Genomic DNA, 18,809 nt, shown 5'->3' with positions numbered 1-18,809 from the left:
ACTCATATCCCAGTCCCTTTGCTGTCATTCAACAAGGGTTCATGCCCTACCTCTGACCCTTTATTCATGCTCTTTCCTAACGTGGAAGGTTCCATCCATTTCTCCACACCCATATTGCCTTCAATGTCCCCTCTGACCTCGTCTCTTCCTTCCTGACAACCTTCCCCAACAATCCCAGCCCTTAATGACTTTCCAAGGCATTCCTTGACCTTTATGTTTTCATTATATATCATGTTCCATGTAGCTAAGGCTAAATTTTAGAACTAAACAGTACATTTCTTGAGAACAGAGTCCCTATTGTATATTTTTCTTATATCCTCCATGATCTTTAGCTCAGTGCTGAGCACATATATACATTTAGTAATTATGCTCTGAAATGAATTGAATTTGGTTAGAATGATATCCTGAACAATTTGGGACAATATTTTTATTTTCCTTTAATTATGGTATTTTTTCACCTAAGTGGTCTGCATAATTTTATATATACATATATAAAATTACATATATGTATAATTATATATACACATATACCCATAATTTTATATAAATAAATACATATTTACAGATAGACACATATCTAAAAAGTTTAATCCCAAGGCACCTAGGTAGCTCAGTTGGTTAAGCGTCTGCCTTCAGCTCTGGTCATGATTCTGGGGCTGGGTGGAGTGTGTCACTGTTCAGTAGGGAGTCTGATTAAAAATTCTCTTCCTTTTCCCCTTCCTCTTTCCCTTTCCTTGCTCATGTTTTATCTCTCTTTAAAATAAATAAATAAATATTTTAAAAATAAGTAAATAAATAGGATAATCATAGCTTAAGCATTTAGCACAGCACCCAACACACAGCCACTACTAAGTAAATGCTAAGATGAAAAAAAAAAAGTCAAGGGCAAAGTATAAATGTAAACTGAGTTAAAACTTACTGGGGTGCCTGGGTGGCTCAGTTGTTTGAGCATCTGCCTTAGGCTCAGGTCATGATCCCGGAGTTCCTGGATTGAGCCCCACTTCGGGCTCCCTGCTTGGTAAGGAGTCTGCTTCTCCCTCTGGCCCTCCCTGCTACTCATGCTCTCTCTCTCTTTCTCTCTCATTCACTCTCTCTCAAATAAATAATACATTTTTTTAAATTTTTTAAAAATTTAAAAACCTTACAGTAAGAGTAAGGATCCTGGTATTAGACCCTGGTTTGAACTTTGGTTCTTCTATTTATTTATAGTTTTTTAGAGGCGTAAGTGAATTGATTAATGTGTGCTTGTTGATTACCTCCAGTTCCATGGACTCCACTTATACTTTGATTTGTAATGTTGCGGGCTTGAAGTCCGGAAATCAGATTTCCCAGATTCCCTTGCTAGTTGACTTCCAGTTAGGGTCTGCAAGTGGAAGGTACAACTGGGAGATTGGGAGGCCAGAAGAGAGAGGAAGGGACTTTCTTCTTCTTTGCACCTTCCTCCAGATGGCTACAACTGTGTCAACTTTTGACCCTACACCAGTGTCCTGTCACTTTCTAGAGGCCCCATCACCAGCCACACAGGGCCCTCTTAGCAGTCTCAGTGCAACGTACATGATGGTCCTACAGCAGCCCAGCAACCAAGATGGTGGCTCTTCCTCTGCATTCCCAAGTTCTGGTTATTCCTCTTTCCTTTGCTACCCCCAGCCTTAAGTTGCTTCCCTGTATTTACTAACCTCACTTGTTTCTTTTGGATGTTTCTAACACATTTGAAATCCATTCAATCTATTCAATATTCTCTGGTTAAGGTAGCTGTCATAATTTCTGTTTTCCTTATGGCATTTTGACTGATACAGCATGTGATGTGCTTAGTGCACTTCATCCTCCCAACAAATGTTAGTTCTCCCCTAGGTTATTCCATTCTCATGTTTTTTAAATTATCATGTCTTTTCAGAATTCTTGAGTTTTCTCCATGGACTCCCAGTATTCCACAAAGACACTGGTTCTCAGTCCTATGTATGAAGAATGGTCAACCGCAAAATCCTTAAAAATGCAGGTGTTCGGGGTATCTGGGTGGCTCAGTTGGCTAAGCGTTATGATTTGGGCTCAGGTCATGATTTCAGGGTTGTAAGATCTGTGCTCAGTAGGGTGTCTGCTTCTCTCTCTCTCTCTCTCTCCCCCTCCCCACTGCTCATGCATGTGCTCTCTCTAAAAATAAGTAAGTGAATGAATGAATAAATAATACTATAAATAAATAATAAAAAATAAGTAAGTGAATGAATGAATAAATAAATAAATATATATTTTTAAAAGACAGATGCTCAGACCCATCTAGCACCTGAATTTCAAAGAATGGTTATGTGCATTTTGGGTAAGTTCTCCAGGTGATTAGTTGTGTTGAAGTCTGAGGACCTCTAGTTTAGAAATTCAGAATATATGGTAAATTAATGGTTTCTTAATGCCTCACAAGTGGTAAAATTTTATGTGCTTATTGGTATCTCAGTAAATGTTCCTTAATAATGACATTGATACTTTATCCCAATAACCAGTTGAATAATCCTTTCTTTCAGTGGCATCAAATTAAGACCAACTTGAGCTGTTTCAGAGCCATGGTACTAGATGTTTCTTGGCTCCATTCCATATGTGAGGGATAGTGCAAACTACCATGGACAGTGAGTGACACAATCAGGGCTTAGCCTTGGTTGAAACAGGGGGCACAGCAAGGACAACTAACTTCCCAACATGCTAGCCTTATACCACCCAGATATAATTGAAACCCAGGATGGGGGAACCTAAAGGAGAACAAAAGAGAATACCTCAAACATTTATCACACCATCTGTTCTCTTGGCCACTTTTACCTCTTCCCTTCCCATTATGCTTTTATGCTGACCTAATCTAAGAAAAACTTAAACCCGTAACAGCACTTCTCCTTTAAGCCCATGTTTCTCTCACCCATCCCCCATGCCAATTTTCCTAGATTCAAATCAGAAACCCATGAAGAGCCCCTTGGGTGAAAAGTGATCCCATAAACGTTAAAGGAAGCTTTACCTTCACAGGAGAATCAAAGCACTAGGTTATCATGAAATCCTGTTCTTTGCAATTATGATTGTACCAAAATTCCATCTCAACAGAGAAATTCACAAGGAGCCAGCAAGGTATAAGGAAAGAAGGCAGAGCCCAGGAAGGGTTAGTGTAATAAGCTGGGTGACTGCAAATAATATGCCTTTATTTATTACTTTAACAAATAAATCAGAGCTTACATTTCCAAATAGTAAAGTTTTTTTCAACCATGCTGCCCATGGCTCATGATATTTTTAAATTATCCCTAGAACTTACTGCAGATTTTTATGAAAAATTCTCTCTGGCCTCAAATCTTCCATGAGTAGGTTTGATGATTTGGAAACAATTGAAGTCATTCGTAAGTAATCTGGTGACCAAGGTATGTGATCAAGGCTGGAAACACCATCATTTGGTAAAAACTGGCTGTAACTGGTGGCACCTGGGTGGCTCAGTTGGTTAAGCAACTGCCTTCGGCTCAGGTCATGGTCCCAGAGTCCTGGGATCAAGTCCCATATTGGGCTCCCAGCTCCATGGGGAGTCTGCTTCACCCTCTGACCTCCCCTCTCATGCTCTCTCTCACTTTGTCTCTCTCTCTCTCTCAAAATAAATAAATAAAAATCTTTTAAAAAAAAAAAAACTGGCTGTAACTGAAAGAAACCAGGACTAGAGGGGAATGTAAGCTAGTTGTGAGTACAGTTTTCAAAGAGGAATTGCATGCATTTTAGATGGTGTTGGAAGAAGTAATAGTCTTCCAGGATGACTATTTTAAAGGATGGTTCACACCCTGAGATCATGTGTATATGTAAATGTGTGTGCTTAATCAATCTGATGTTATTATATTTATAGATGTTGTTCTCAGTTCTCTCTCTGCATATAAAGTCCCCAGCTGTCCAGGGTACTCTTTCTTGCCTATCATGACCTAAAGCAATGAGATTGTCTAAAAAAGACAGGGACCTTGGGGAAAAGATTGGTGTGCAAATCTGTACCTTAACTTACTCTTTCTGTAATCTTAAGCAAGTAACTTGAGCTCACTGCACTTCAGTTTTCTTATCTATATAACGAATATAACAGTACTTACCCCAGTGGAGTAATTGAGAGGATCAAAGGAACTAACATATGGAAGTGCCTATCACAGTGCCTTGACCCAGAGCAGACACTCCATAAATGGTTACTGTTATTAGTGCAAACATTATTTCTTAAGTTTTTATTTTAATTCCAGTTAGTTAACGTATAGTGTTATGTTAGGTTCAGGTGTACAATATAGTGATTCAACAATTCCATGCATTACCCGGTGCTCATCACAACAAGGGCATTCCTTAATCCCCACCAACTATTTCACCCATCCCCCCCACCCACTTCCCCACTGGTAACCATCAGTTTGTTCTCTGTGGTTAAGTCTGTTTCTTGGTTTGCCTCTCTATCTTTTTTTCCCCCTTCGTTCATTAGTTTGGTTTCCTAAATTCTACAAGTGGAATCATATGGTATTTGTTTTTCTCTGGCTGACTTATTTCACTTAGCATTATATTCTCTGGCTCCATCCATATTGTTGCAAATGGCAAGATTTCATTCTTTTTTGTGACTGAATTAAATAATTTTACATATATATATATATATATATACACACACTCATACATACACATCTTCTTTGTCCACTCATCAGTGGACACTTAGGTTTCTTCCATATCTTGGCTATTGTAGATAATGCTGCTATAAACATAGGGGGTACATGTATCCTTTTGAATTCATGTTTTGGTATTCTTTGGGTAGATACCCAGTAATGTGATAGCTGGGTCATGGGGTAGTTCTCTTTTTTAACTTTTTGAGGAGGCTCCCTATGTTTCCCCCAATGGCATCCCACCAGTTTGCATTCCCACCAACAATACAAGAGGGTTTCCATTTTCTCTACTTCCTCACCCACACTTACTGTTTCCTGCATTGTTGATTTTAGCCATTCTAATAGGTATGAGGTGATATCTCATTGTAGTTTTGATTTGCATTTCCCTGGTGATGAGTGATGTTGAGAATCTTCATGTATCTGTTGGCTATCTGGATGTCTTCCTTGGAGAAATGTCTGTTCATGTCTTCTGCCTATTTTTTAAATTAAATCATCTGTTTTTGGAGTATGGGAACATCATTATTATAATCAGTGCATAGCTGTGGTGTCAAGACAGACTCTCCTCAATCGTTTCTCCAATGTAAAAATACTGATATATCTATTTATGTAAACCAGAGAACTAAGCCTGGAGAAGTGTGATGAGTTCTAAGTAGAGGGGGGAGGAGCCACCAGAATTGTTTCTTCTTCTCTTGGTCCACCTATGGAATTTTGCAAAATGAGAAAATTATATCATCTCAAAGTACATCAGTCTTATTAATACAAAGAGATCTCATTTAACCATTAGTATTGAGAATGCAGTCTTTTGCATACTCCAGATAACTAGAGTTTCCCATTTAAGAACCAATACTTTTCCCAAAATATTAATCATTTGGAAGAAAAACACTCAAAAACATACCATTCCCCTCTCTACTTTTTAAAGCAAAGGACATGATTTAACTTTTTTGCTATAAGCCAGGGTAATCACTATGAACATCCATTGCAGTGTGGGCTCAGATCTGGGCCTACTTTTTGATTTTTCAGTCTTCTCCTTCCTTGATGTTGGACATTGTCTGGATATGACAGATTTGAGATGCAGTATGTTCCCCAACCTTGGAAATGGGCAGATACTCAGAAAATATCAATGCTCAGGGCAGTGACCACATGCTACTTAGGGACATAGATTCATTAATAAGCAGACCTGAGGTGAGATCCTTGTAATCTTGAGCAAAGTACTGTACTGAACCTCAGTTTCTTCATCGGTTCAATGAAGGTAAAAATAGTACCTACTTGAGAGGGGAGTCATGAGTCTCCAATAGGAAAGTAAAGTGTATAGCATAGCACTGGGCAGATAGTGAATGTTCAATAGACATTATCTACTTCCATTATCATTACCAGTAGCAAGCAAGGTCTCCAAGAAAGTCTGACTTCCCTATTGCAACATTCAGAGACACCCACCCTTTGTGGGTTTTTCCTCCCATCTGTTAAATAAGACTGATTGAAGGAGTAGTCTGAACAGTCAGTGACTAAAGCCCTCTCAATCTTTTCCCCCATAATCTGGTGAAACTCTCAGATGAGAGAATTTCAGCCAAAGAAGAACTTCCAGTAATTCTGCTAAAAGTCAATCATTCTTGTAAGGGCCAAGTTTCCTGTATGATTTGAATGGCCACCCAGCCCAGCTGGATCTGCCCCTCTGGGCCACAGTGGGCTCCAGGCGACCAAACTCCTCTGTCAGATCAAGTCATCAGGCCACGGCTGGTGGTCGGTCCCTAGTGGCTGAAGGGCGGGAGGCAGGAAACCCCCAGAGCCTCTCATCTGGCACCATTGGGAGACTAAAAAGACGTGCTATGGAGTGCTGGCAGGTGGTTCTGGCTGAGCCAGTGAGGATTTGGGACCCGGCAGCTCTCTGAGTGGTTCTTTTCTATCATGTGTATCCTGCGGGGCTAATGAGAATCTTCAGTGGTGGACTATGCTGGTTGTCCCACCACTCGGGGATATAATTTAAGGTCACTCTGGAGTTTCAGAAAGGCAGCAACAACAGAGGCAGCCTTTGCGCAGTCCAGATTGGGAACCCCTGGGAACCTTCCCACCCCCCACACCCAGGCCCACTTCCTCACCCCATCCCCCACCCTGCACTTCCCCATCCTGACACCACAAATACCAATGACAGGACCATGGGCTCTGCAACCAGCCCGCAAGTGTTTTCCCCCAGCACGTGCCACAGGGTTAGGGCTCCAGGCTTTGTACCAGCTTCCTGGCCAACACTTGCTTCTCCAGGGGACTCACTGCCTTGAAATGATTTTCCCAGGATAAGAGCCAGATTGGAGACCATCGGACAGTTTTATATATATATATATATATATTTTTTTTTATGTCCCCAGGCCTGTTGCCTCACCATCAAACCTCCACAACCTCCATTTAGGTATCAGCATCCCTCACCTTATCCAGCATTGCTTACTTATCAAGTTGGGGCTGGATGGGGTTTTTATAAAGCAAGTCATATTTCGAATATACTAGGTGGCCTTGAAATTGTGTTAGTTCTCTATTGCTGCATAGGAAATTATCCCCAAGCCATAGGGGATAACACAATAGTAAATATTTATTATCCTCACAATATCTGTGGGTCAGGAATTCAGCTGTGACTTAGCTGGGCAGTTCTGACTGGGAGGGAGAGGGTCTCTCCTGAGGTTAGAGCCACGATGTTGGCAGGGGGCTGCCGTCTCCTGGAGAGCCTGCTTCTAAGATGGCTGGCTCACCGGGCTGGCAGGTTGGTGCTGTCGTTGGTGGAGGCCTCATTTTCTCCCCACCTGGACCCCTCAGCCTATTTGAATGTCCTCACACCAAGGCCACTGACTTTCCCCAGCATGAGTGACCCATGAGAGAGCCAGGGGAATGCTGTCCTTCCTGTGACTCAGCCTTAGAAGTCACATCTTACTGACTGGAAAGGAGTCAGTCTCTCAGTTGGGGAGGGAATTAGCTCAACTTTTGAAGCAAGCAGTGCCACAGTATTAGTGAACACATTTTAAAGCTGCCACAGACAGAGTAAATCATTCATTCATTTGACAAGTGCTTATTGAGTACCTACTATATGCCCACACTGTTCTAGAAGGTTAGGATGCATCCAGGACAAAACAGACCAATGTCCCTGCCTGCCCTTGTCAAATTAAATTCTAGTGGAAGAGAGAGAGAGAAAAAAAAGAAACAACCAGCATAACAAGGACATTTTGTAGTGTGTTGCCGATTTCAAGAGTCTGGCAAAAAAAGGATAGAGGAAGAGTGCTCCAGAATCCCAGAGTCAGAGTATAGTCTGAATAGAGTCATCAGGCTTGTCTTCACTATGAAGACAGAGTGGGGCAGGCAGGGATTTGGAGAGAGAACGGGACCATGTTGTGCCTGGCCTCATTGTCCACCATATGATGACAGAAGCCATGTGAATCCTGGCGGTTATCACCATGTTCCCTCATGGCTACAAGGATCGGGAGAGGGGTTTCTCTGCAGCCCATGAAAACTGCCAGCATTTCCTTACCCTACGTCACTTAGGAGAAGGTGTTCTTGTGGCCGTCCCCAGCTGCAGGTGACCTCTATATTGTTCAGGGGAAGCATCTATGCCATCCTGAGATAAGCTACAGATGACACTGAGCCCAAGGGGGAAAGACAGGTGTGCCACTCAGTCCTGAAGAGATCCCATTCAGAGGAACAGTATACCTTTGCGATGCTGAATGTGTACTTTTAGTGCTTGATGGATTGTGGTGTTTCTACAACAGAAGGTAAGGTCAAGACCACACCCAGTGAAAGCCGCCCAGCCCAGGGAATGGCAGAACTTTGAAGTTTTCAGAATCCTGGAGGGAGGAAGCAGGAAGAGGAAGACATTCCAGGCTTACGTGTGGCCAAAAGGAGGTCAGCACACTACTGGCTGTGTAGAATCTCTCACCCTTGCCAACAGGGTGCCTTGGCCTGGTGGAGCCAGAGAGGAAGCAGTGTGTAGACTGGGTGCCAGAGGATTCTATGGGGGCGCGCAGTTCTAATTTAGCCATCCAGACTGGCTAGAGGAGCCCCAGGGCTGGCAGAAGGGTGGGGGGTATTTGCACAGAGATGTGTGAATCCTCAAGGGGCAATTATGATCTAGAGAGTGTGATGATTTTTCCACTGGAACATGGGCTGCCCCTTAATCTCCATGAAGAGGGACCATATCCAAAGGGAAGAGAGAGGGTGAGATGCACAAGAGAGCCCAGACAGGGCTTCAGGGTCTGAGGGAGATGTGCACATGTAACAAGAGAGGGTTCCCTGACAGGGTCATCTGTCCCACCCAGGTGACCTGGCCCAAAGACGGTTGTGAGGAAAGAATGAATGAGAAAGCTCTGCCCCTAGAGGAGCTATAGACACAGGGCACTTACCATGAGAGCAGGCAACAGGCACCAGGATAACTGAGGAGAACATGAAGAAGACCCTGGGTGTCAGAACAATCATCTGTAACCATGTCCACAGCCCACGGAGGCTGACAGGGGCATAGGGTGCAGAGGTTGACTTATACCAAAGAGAACATTTATTCTTACTCAAAGGGCAGTCCCTGAAGGGTTAAAAGTCAGGGGCTGGGTGGGGGTGGATATACCTAAGTTTGTGTCCTGGTGATGTCACTTACTGTGTCAGGGAAGTCCCTTAGCCCGGTTACCCTCACCTGTCAACCTCACACAGCAAGTGAGAGATAAGTGAGAAAATACCTAACATGGTTCCCAGCCTCTACAAGCAGTCTTCAAAGTAGTCTTCAAACAGCTGCTATTTTTGTTACTATTTTTAAAAATGTTGTGGACAGCCACTGTGGAGGCTCAGTTTGGTTTCCTTTGGAGTTGCTGCCCCATCCCACCCCCACGCACTTGGTGATGGTGAGCAGCTAACCCCAGGACATGTACAGAAATGGACAAGAGACAAAGTTGGGTCCACCAGATTCTCTCTCCCAGGGATTGGAACCCTAAATGTCTTCATGCAGGAAGGCAGTTATAGCTGAGTCATCCTGTGACAGGGAATTTCCTGGAGTGGCTCTGCTATCATCCCTCCCAGGGTCTGAAATCCAACTCATCCTTCCAGAGTCTGACTTGGCCAGCCTCCCGGCAATGAGCCCCTCATTGCAGTCAAGTATCGCCTCTGAAAAAAACAGTCACAGGGTGGGACATCACTGTATAGATGGCCATCCAAATGATAGTGTGGGGACACAGAGGCCAGGAAAGAGGATATGACCTTCCCACTTCCTCCCTTTCCCTTTTCAGTTCAGCCCATCAGGAGGACTGCTCTGCCCCCTGCCTTCTCTTTTTTTGATTACTTTTTTTTTAATCAGGGTAATATATGTATTTAAATGTGAGAGTCAAATGGTGAATAGAATTGGGACAACTGGGTAGCCATCTGGAAAAGATGAAGCTGGATCAATATATAGGATAAATTCTAAATGGATCAAATAATCTAAAAAATAAAAAGAAAACCTTAAACTTTGACTAGGAGAGAACATAGTTAAATTACTTTGTAATCTTTCCATGCAGAGGACCCTGCTAATTATGACTCATTACCCAGAATCTATCAAAGAAAATATTTCTAAATATGACTACATATCAGTCAGAAACTTAGCAGAAAATAATAACAAAGACAAATGACAAACTGAAAAATAAAATTGCAATGCAAAGGATTAATTTCCCAAAAAGGTAAAGAACTCCTAGAAATCAAGAAGAAAAAGATACAAAAAAAAAAAAAAATGGAATGTGAGCAAAGAACATAATTAGAGCATTCAGAAAAAAAGAATTCTAAATTACTCTGGAACATTTAAAAGATTCTTAACCTTACTCATGAGAACAGACCGGCAGACATTAAATTGAAAGAAAAACTCAAAAGTTTGGCAACACTGTGGGAAAATAACCACTTTCACAAAATTCTGGTGGGAGAATAAGATGCTACAAACCCTTTGGAGAGCAATTAGGCATCATCTATCAATAGTACCAATGTATTTGCCCTCTGACCTCTGGAAAGTTATCCCACAGCTTATGCGCACACAAATGAAATAACATACGTATAAAGGTATTCACTTCAGCCTTGTTGGTATTAGTAGAACATTAGAAACATCCTCAGTGACTAGTGTTAAGAAAAAATCAAAAGTTTACTTAAAAAAAATCTATCCCATACCCCACCCTAACCCCACCCCCAATTCTCAATTACCAGAAGCTTTAAAATCATTTAATTGATTTTTCAGATATTTACCTGTGTATGTCTCTTTTAAGGTATTTATATTATTTCTTCATTTTTAATTTAAGCATTATCTACTGATTTTCTACTAGAGAAGGGAAGTATTTAGCTCTATTATATCTTCCACCCCTTATGCACACACAGAGATAGTCAGTATTCACCTTCATTTTTCCCAAATGGTATATTACAATTTTTTATTAAATTCATAATTAATATTTGAGTATTATGACTACGTAATTATTGCTTACAGTTGAGACATAGGTATAGAATCATTAAAATTCCTTTCTTGAACATTTTATTTTTGAAATATTTATTCATTTGAGAGAGAGCATGAGTAAGGGGAAGGGGCAGAGGGAGAGGGAGAGAGAGAATCCTCAGAATCCTTGCTGAGCATGGAGCCCAACAAGGCTTGATCCCAGGACGCTAAGATCATGACCTAAGCTGAAATACAGAGTCAGCTGCCCAACCGACTGAGACACCTGGGCACCCCTTTCTTGGCCATTTTAATTTTTTTCAGTTAATAACTGCCTTGTTTTTCAATTGACCATTTCATTTTCATTTGACCATTTTTAGTGTATTTATCAACAACGTATCCCCCAAATATTCCATGTATCATAAATCTGAGATCCTTTATCAATTCCTTTTTTTCCCTAGAATTTTCCCCTTCATTCTTTTGCTGTATTCACTTGTTTCCCTCTAGTCCTGCTGCAGAGCAGCCATCTTATGACCTGTCTTTACTATCACTCTGAGACTTTCCTTGCTCACTTTATCTTGTATGTTGGATCCGTTCATCATGGGGTCTGGATCCCTACTCTCCTAGATTTGGTCACTTATTTTAGTTAAATTCTCTAGTAGATCCTTAAGAAAGAGTACATAGAAAAAATCTGATGTCCTATATGCCTGAAAATGTTTTCATTATACCTTCACATTTGGCATTAGTTTAGCTTTATACATCAGTTCAGAAATACTTTTTCCAAATGTTCCATTTCCTTCCAGCATCCACTGTTGCTGTTAAGAAGTCTGATGTCATGCTGTTTCTAGTCCTTTGCTGTGGTTTATTTCTTCTCTCAGGAAACCTCTCTGGAATCTTAATTCCTGGTGTCCTGAAATTTCTTGATAATATGCCTTGATGTGAGGTTTTATTTTACAATTTTTTTGTGTGTTTGGGCACTCCATGGGATTTCTTGAATTATTTCTTTGGTGATTTTCTTTCCTCAGTTTTCCCTGTTGTCCTTTCTGAATAAGCTATAAGTTGAATTTGGGACTCTTGAATCAATACTCTCTATTTTGTATTATTTCTCTCTTACTTTCCAAATCTGTATCTTCCATTTTCTTTCTATGAGAGTTCATTAATTTCATCTACTAACCTTTCTATTGCATGTTATTCCATCACTGAACTTTTATTTATTATTTATTTTTTATTTTTTTATTTTTTATTTTTGAGAGAGACTGAGCATACAAACCAGCGGAGGAGCAGAGAGAGAAGGAGAGAGAGAATCTTAGGCAGGCTTCATACTTGGTATGGAGCCTGGCACAGGGCTAGATCTCATGACCTGAAATCATGATCTAAGCCAAAACCAAGAAACAGACACTCAACCAACTGAACCACCCAGGTGCCCCTCATCATTGCACTTTTAATTTCTAGATGCTCTTTCTTCTTCCCTGATTTTTATAGGATCCTAGTCTTTTTCATAATTTGACAATGCTTTTTCTTTTTTAAGATTTTATTTATTTTATTTGACAGAGAGAGAGATCACAAGTAGGCAGAGAGGCAGGCAGAGACAGAGGGGGAAGCAGGATCCCTGCTGAGCAGAGGGCCCGATGCGGGGCTCGATCCCAGGACACTGAGATCATGACCTGAGCCGAAGGCAGCGGCTTAATCCACTGAGCCACCCAGGTGCCCTGACAATGCTTTTGATTATTTCTGCTCCCCACCTTTTTTCCTACTTCCTTCAGGTTTCCTTTTTCTCATTTGGTTTCTGTCTTTCATGCAATCAATCTGCCATGTTAAACATAAGTCTCTAGTCATTCTCAAATGTTGGAGTCTTCCAACTCCTAAATCTAGTCTCTCATGTGTTTTTTCAGACTGTTGACTTTTTTAAATAACTGCATAAGCAATATATAAATGTGTTCTCATTGTCAAAATTCCAAACACTATAAAAGTATACTGAGAAAAATGTAAAAGTCCCCATATATTCCCATTCCTGTTCCCAAAGGTAACCACTGACAATTTAGTGTGCCAAGATATTTTCTACCATGGAGTCTAGAACATCTGTGTGTGTGTGTGTGTGTGTGTGTGTGCATGCACGCACGAATGTGCTTGTTCTGTTTATTTAGACTACAAGAGTTATTTCATTTTGAATTGATTACCCAACATTTGAATATTAGGAGATCATATAAAAATTCAGATTCCCAAACTCTCCCTTAAAAAAATTGGAAATTCTGGCAACACTGGACCTATATGCCCATATTATGAGATGGCATCTTTTCTACAGTTCAGTTGGTCCCTACTGAACCTGTCCCTGCTAATATTACTTGCTTGGCTCCTTTAAGCCCTGGAGTTAATGATGCCTGGGTTAAGGTGTATACTCCAGTGGTGTATACTCCAGTGGTGTATACTCCGGAAGTTGTAACACATCCATCACTAATGAATAACAGAATAGTCTACCAGATCACAGGACAATCTGTCAGATAGGAAAACCTAGAGGGGAAAGGCTCTCACTTAGAATGGCACGGAAAAGAGTGGGCTGGAGTGAAATGGACACTAGGTCAGTGGGACTATTGGACATGGAAGATTCTGTGGCAGCAAAATACACTTTCTGACTTCTCTATAGAAGAATAGGTACAAGCTGGAGGGCAGATGAGGCAGGGAGCAGCAGACACGTTGATCTACCAAGATGAGAGGACACCCAAATGAGCTATCTGTCACCATGGCCATTGCATCACAAATGGCGGCCATTTACCCTCCTATAGCTGGTTACCAAGGCTGCTGACTCTTCACACTTTCCTCAGTCAGGGAGGGGACCCACTGTGCCATTTTTTCCTAAACAAATGCAAGGAGTCTTGGTGCCTGTAGCTCTGATTGCTCTGCACAATCCTACCTATTTAATCTGGTAAATAGCCACACGCCCCCTCATCCAAGGCAAATCATGACTTAATCCCAGACAATGGCTAAAGAATAGAGATTTTATGAACCCTTTTATATTAAAAAGGGCTAAGGAGAATCTAGTAAAATCTTTTCTGTGGGTGGATACTTAGCTGTAAGAATATATTACATATTTGCCAGCAGAAGAAAACATCTCTGGCCCATTTTAATTCACTGCTAGATAAATTTTAGTGTTCCTTTTTTAAATTTCACAGGTGCATGGAATGATTTGGGAGAGAAGAGATGGGTTAGACCTCATCATTTGTCTATAGAACACAGAGCAAAGGGCTCTTGCGTGCTGCCAGTCTCCACTGTAGTAGTTTCTTTCTTGGGACATTTTTCACAGAAGGGCAGTATGACCCCTATTTTTGCCACTGTCATGTCCTTACCCCACCTTCAACTTTTCTTCCTCTTTCCCACCAGCCTCGCTCCCAAGGGTCCTATAAACAGTCTCCCATGGGCCCTTGCTCTGAAACCTGTACAGAGATTATAGAAACATTATTACAGCCACAGTGGATGTTTATTTTCTTGCTTCCGATGAGATACCAGCCTTTCTTCCACTAAATAGCTTCACTGTACTGAACTTGAGAAATGACAGGGTCATCTTTGGTCACAGTTTCACCCTGAGCAGAAATAAAGGGGCATTGAATGGGGAATACAGATGGAATGATCCAGGCTCCCTCCGTAGACACTATTTTAGGATGCAGGCAGGGAGGAACGACAGAGAGGGGAGTAAGGAGACAAATTATATGATACTTCTCTCTCTTCTCTCCCACATTAAATGTCTTCTAGCCTTTGCTTTCATCTAATACTGCTATCATAGTTTCTCTTGAATGCTTCCCATTATCACATAGAAAAATGGAATTCTGAACCATGATTGAATCTAAATACTAAAATCATTTAAGATACACTACTCCTGGGACATACAGCAAAATGTAATAAGTTTCTCAAAATGTGACCTAATTATAACTGTCCTTTTAAGTTTTATTTCCCGCTGGGACCAAATGTCTGCAGTTAAAAATAGTTCTTGAAACAGGTCCATGTGGCCACAAAACTTTTCAGAGTCACTTAAATGTTATCCATATACCCAATTTATTTTTCTCCTCTGTTCCTATGTGATAAAAGCCAGACATCCAGGAGAGACAGGAGGCCAGGCCACACTTCAGGCAGAAAACATGCTGGGCCAGAATTCTCACAGTGGAAGCCTTCCCATCTGACCAGATAAGGGGTCAGTTTCACTATTTCACTGACAACACGTGCACCAGTGATCCATGTCATGGGGCCTTGAAGGCCATCAGTCTGCCCATCTCTTTTCATGCCCCCAAGAATACCAGGCTCCTATGCTTCAAGCTTTATTCTCATTTGCTACCCTGAATACTCCTTCTAGCACTCAGGCCTCAATCCCCCTCCATCTCCATGGTCCAAAACGTTCACTCTCTCCTTCCAGTGCCCGTTGCAACACATCTCCATTTAAAGGCAATACTGTCTTCCTAAACAGCAAAAGCTCACTCTCAGGCTGGCCAGCATCTCCTTGCTTTATTTCCACTAACTCTGATGGTCCTGGCTCCCGACACCGGGGTTTTCTAAGGACACTTTCAGAAGCAGTTGCTTTCTCAATGTCTCCATTTAACTCTCTGTGAAAAGGAACAAAAGACGAGGGGTTTTGTGATCTAAGGCCACACACCTGGAAGGTTCAACACACGTGTCCTGAAGTCAGACAGTCCTCGGCTCGAATTTTAGCTCCTCCCCCCACGCAGCTCCAGACACGGGCTTGAACTCCCTGCGTCTCAGTTTCCTCACCTGTGAAGTGAGGATGATAAAGGAATGACTTTAGAAGGGTGTTGTGAGGATTGACATTGACAGAGAATGCCGAGCAATTATCACAGAGCTTAGCGTGTGGCAAACACTCAGTGGAGAGGAGCTATTATTATTAGAGCATTTGAAAAAAATCACTTCTTCCAGCTAAGATAATGCCATCAGTGCAGATGCTATTTCGGCTTGGCAGAGGGTGCCAGGAGGATTCAAGCCAAAGATGGCTAGAAACTGAAGTACCTTAGTCCTCTCGGTGCTCTTCCATTCTGGTTTCAACTCATAGGAGTGGTAGACAGCCAAGCAGAGAGGAAGGGCACCGCTGGGATCATACCCAGGAGGCTTGGGTGAGACCCCACCAGCAAAGACATGCCATTTCCCGGAGCTTCCCCAACCCGGAAAGGGGGAGCTGAGTTTTAATATGACCAGATGCATTTTTGTTTTTCATTTCAGATATGCATATGTATTCTGTACTAAATGGTACCTGGGAATCCTCCCGTGGGAAGGGGGGTGTGACCAGGCAATCGATCAGCGAAGCTAGATCTGAAATACCGAGTCTGATGCTGGGATCTTGATCAAATGATACAGACAGGCCCTGAGAGCTCCCCACCCAGTCTTGGCTGAAAGCACTGCAGGCTTCCACCGAGAGAAATGAGAAGAAAAGAAATGAAAAAAAAAAAAAAAGAAAAAAAAGAACATTGCTGGCTGGGAGCAACAAAGAACAGGCAGGCAAAAACGAAAGCTGCGGGAAGCACTACTTGGCAGTGACTACAACTGGGACCAGGAGGCAGGACAAGGGACAGACGGGGGGGGGGGGGAGCAAGAACCCCAGCGGTTCACCCTCTGTGTCTCTACCCTGAGCTGGGTGCCACCAAGGCTGAAGTCAGGGGCTCCGGGCTCCCCACGAAACATCTGGCATCATTTCTGGCATGTGTGCAAGGAGATGGTTGATTGAGTGTAGGATTGTAGAGCTCACACCTGAGACAAATGTAATGGGAACATGAGAACCTTCCATTAACTAGTAATAAGTGATATTAATAATACTGAGTTCCTAGGAGCGCCTGGATGGCTCAGTCGTTAAGCATCTGCCTTCAGCTCAGGGTCCCTGGATCGAGCCCCGCATTGGGCTCCCTGCTCAGTGGAAAGTCTGTTTCTCTCTTTCCCTGCTCAGCTCTCCCTGCTTATACTCCCTCCCTCGCTGTGGCACTCTCTGTCAAATAAATAAATAAAATCTTTAAAAAAAAAAAATAATAAAACTGAGCTACCTTTAACCAGCAAGGAGTGGGCTGGTGGATGCCCAAGCCTTCTTACCCCTTCTTCCCCAGAAGGGTCCCCAGGGCAGAGATGAGATGCTTTATGTTCCCTGTTCCCTTGGCTGGATTGGCTCCCTACTGTGTCTCACCTCCTAACTCCCTCACCTACAGTCACCTGCTGGATTCATTTACTAGGCTGACAGACCAAATCACAACACACTCAGGGGCTTAAAATGACAGAAATTCACGTCTCCCTGTTCTAGACCACAGGTCCACAGTCAGGGTGGTAGCTGCTCTCCCTCTGAAGTTCTAGAAGAATCCTCCTTTGCTTCTTCCAGCTTCTAGCAGCTTCAGGTGTTCCTTGGCATCTGGCTGCATCCCTCCAATCTCTGTCCCTGTCTCCAGGTGGCTTTCTCCTCCTCTGTGCATGTCTTCTTCTCTTCTGTCTCTTCCAAGGACACTGGTCATTGGATTAAGACTCGTCCAAGTAATCCAGGATGATTTCACATCTTGAGATCTTTAAGTTAATCAAATCTGCAAATTCTTTTTCCAAATGTCACACACACAGGTTGTGAAGCCTGGGATGCCAACATATTATATTCAGGCCGCCATTTTCCCCACTATACCTGCCAAATAAATTACTCACATTCATCTCAGGCTTTGCTTTTGGTGGGACTCAGACAAAGCAAGCAGCAGTGTAGTCCATACCTCTATGCCCAGGCACATCTCATAGAAAACAGGCCCAACAAATAGCTCATAAAACTTACCAGACCTCAAAACCGTACTCCCAGGGTTTAGCACACCGTATCTGGCACATAGTAGGATTCAAAATAATAATAATAATAATAATCTCTTGAATGAATAAAGTCTGACCATCAGATTCCCAGGTAGAGAAAGGAACTTTGAGGTTTTTCTCAACTTTGTTTTCAACACCTTTATAAAGGCATAACTTACATGCCACGAAATTTACCCACTATCAGCTTTCAATGTGAGAATTTTTAGTAAATGTATAGAGTTGCACAGTCTTCACCACAAACCAGTTTAGAACATTTCCATCACCTCAGAAAGTTAGCTCATACTCGTTTGCAATCAATCCCCATTTTCAACTCAGCCCTAAGCAACCTCTGATCTGTATTCCCTTTTCCCTTTCTGAATGGTCCACATAATTGAAATTACCTATTATGTAGACATTGGCTTCTAGCTTCCTTCCCATAACATAATGTTTCTGAGATTGGTCCTCTCAATAGCATATCTACTAGTAGTTTCTTCTTTGTTGCTGAGTTGTATTCTACAGCATAGATGTGCCACAAATTTGTTTAACCCTTAACAATCCATGGACATTTGGAATGGTTCCAGTTCAGAACTATAATGAATAATGTTGCTATAAACATTTACCTACAAATCTATGTATAGTCCTATATTTTCATTTTTCTTGAGTAAATACCCAAGAGTGAAATCTAACCTTCTATTTGAAAATTTTCAAATCTATAGAAAGGTTGCAAAAATGGCACATTATAGTACGTTCTTTAGCTCCATTCGAAATTGGCAACATGGGGCCATATTTGCCTATCTCTGTCTCTGTAAGATATTTTTAAGTACCATTTGATAGAAAGTTGCAGACATCGTGACATATTACCCCTAAATTCTTCACCTCCTAATAGTAAAGCCATTCTCCTCCGACACCACAATACCATTGTGTCAGCTGAGACCCTTTGCAACCATTTTGAATTTTCCAAAACTACCAAAAAAGTGGAAAGAATAATACACTGAAGTGAACCTCAATTTTGC

The sequence above is a fragment of the Mustela erminea genome, chromosome 16 (assembly GCF_009829155.1).
Source record: "Mustela erminea isolate mMusErm1 chromosome 16, mMusErm1.Pri, whole genome shotgun sequence".
Taxonomy (NCBI): Eukaryota; Metazoa; Chordata; class Mammalia; order Carnivora; family Mustelidae; genus Mustela; species Mustela erminea.
This window is presented reverse-complemented; position numbering follows the sequence as displayed.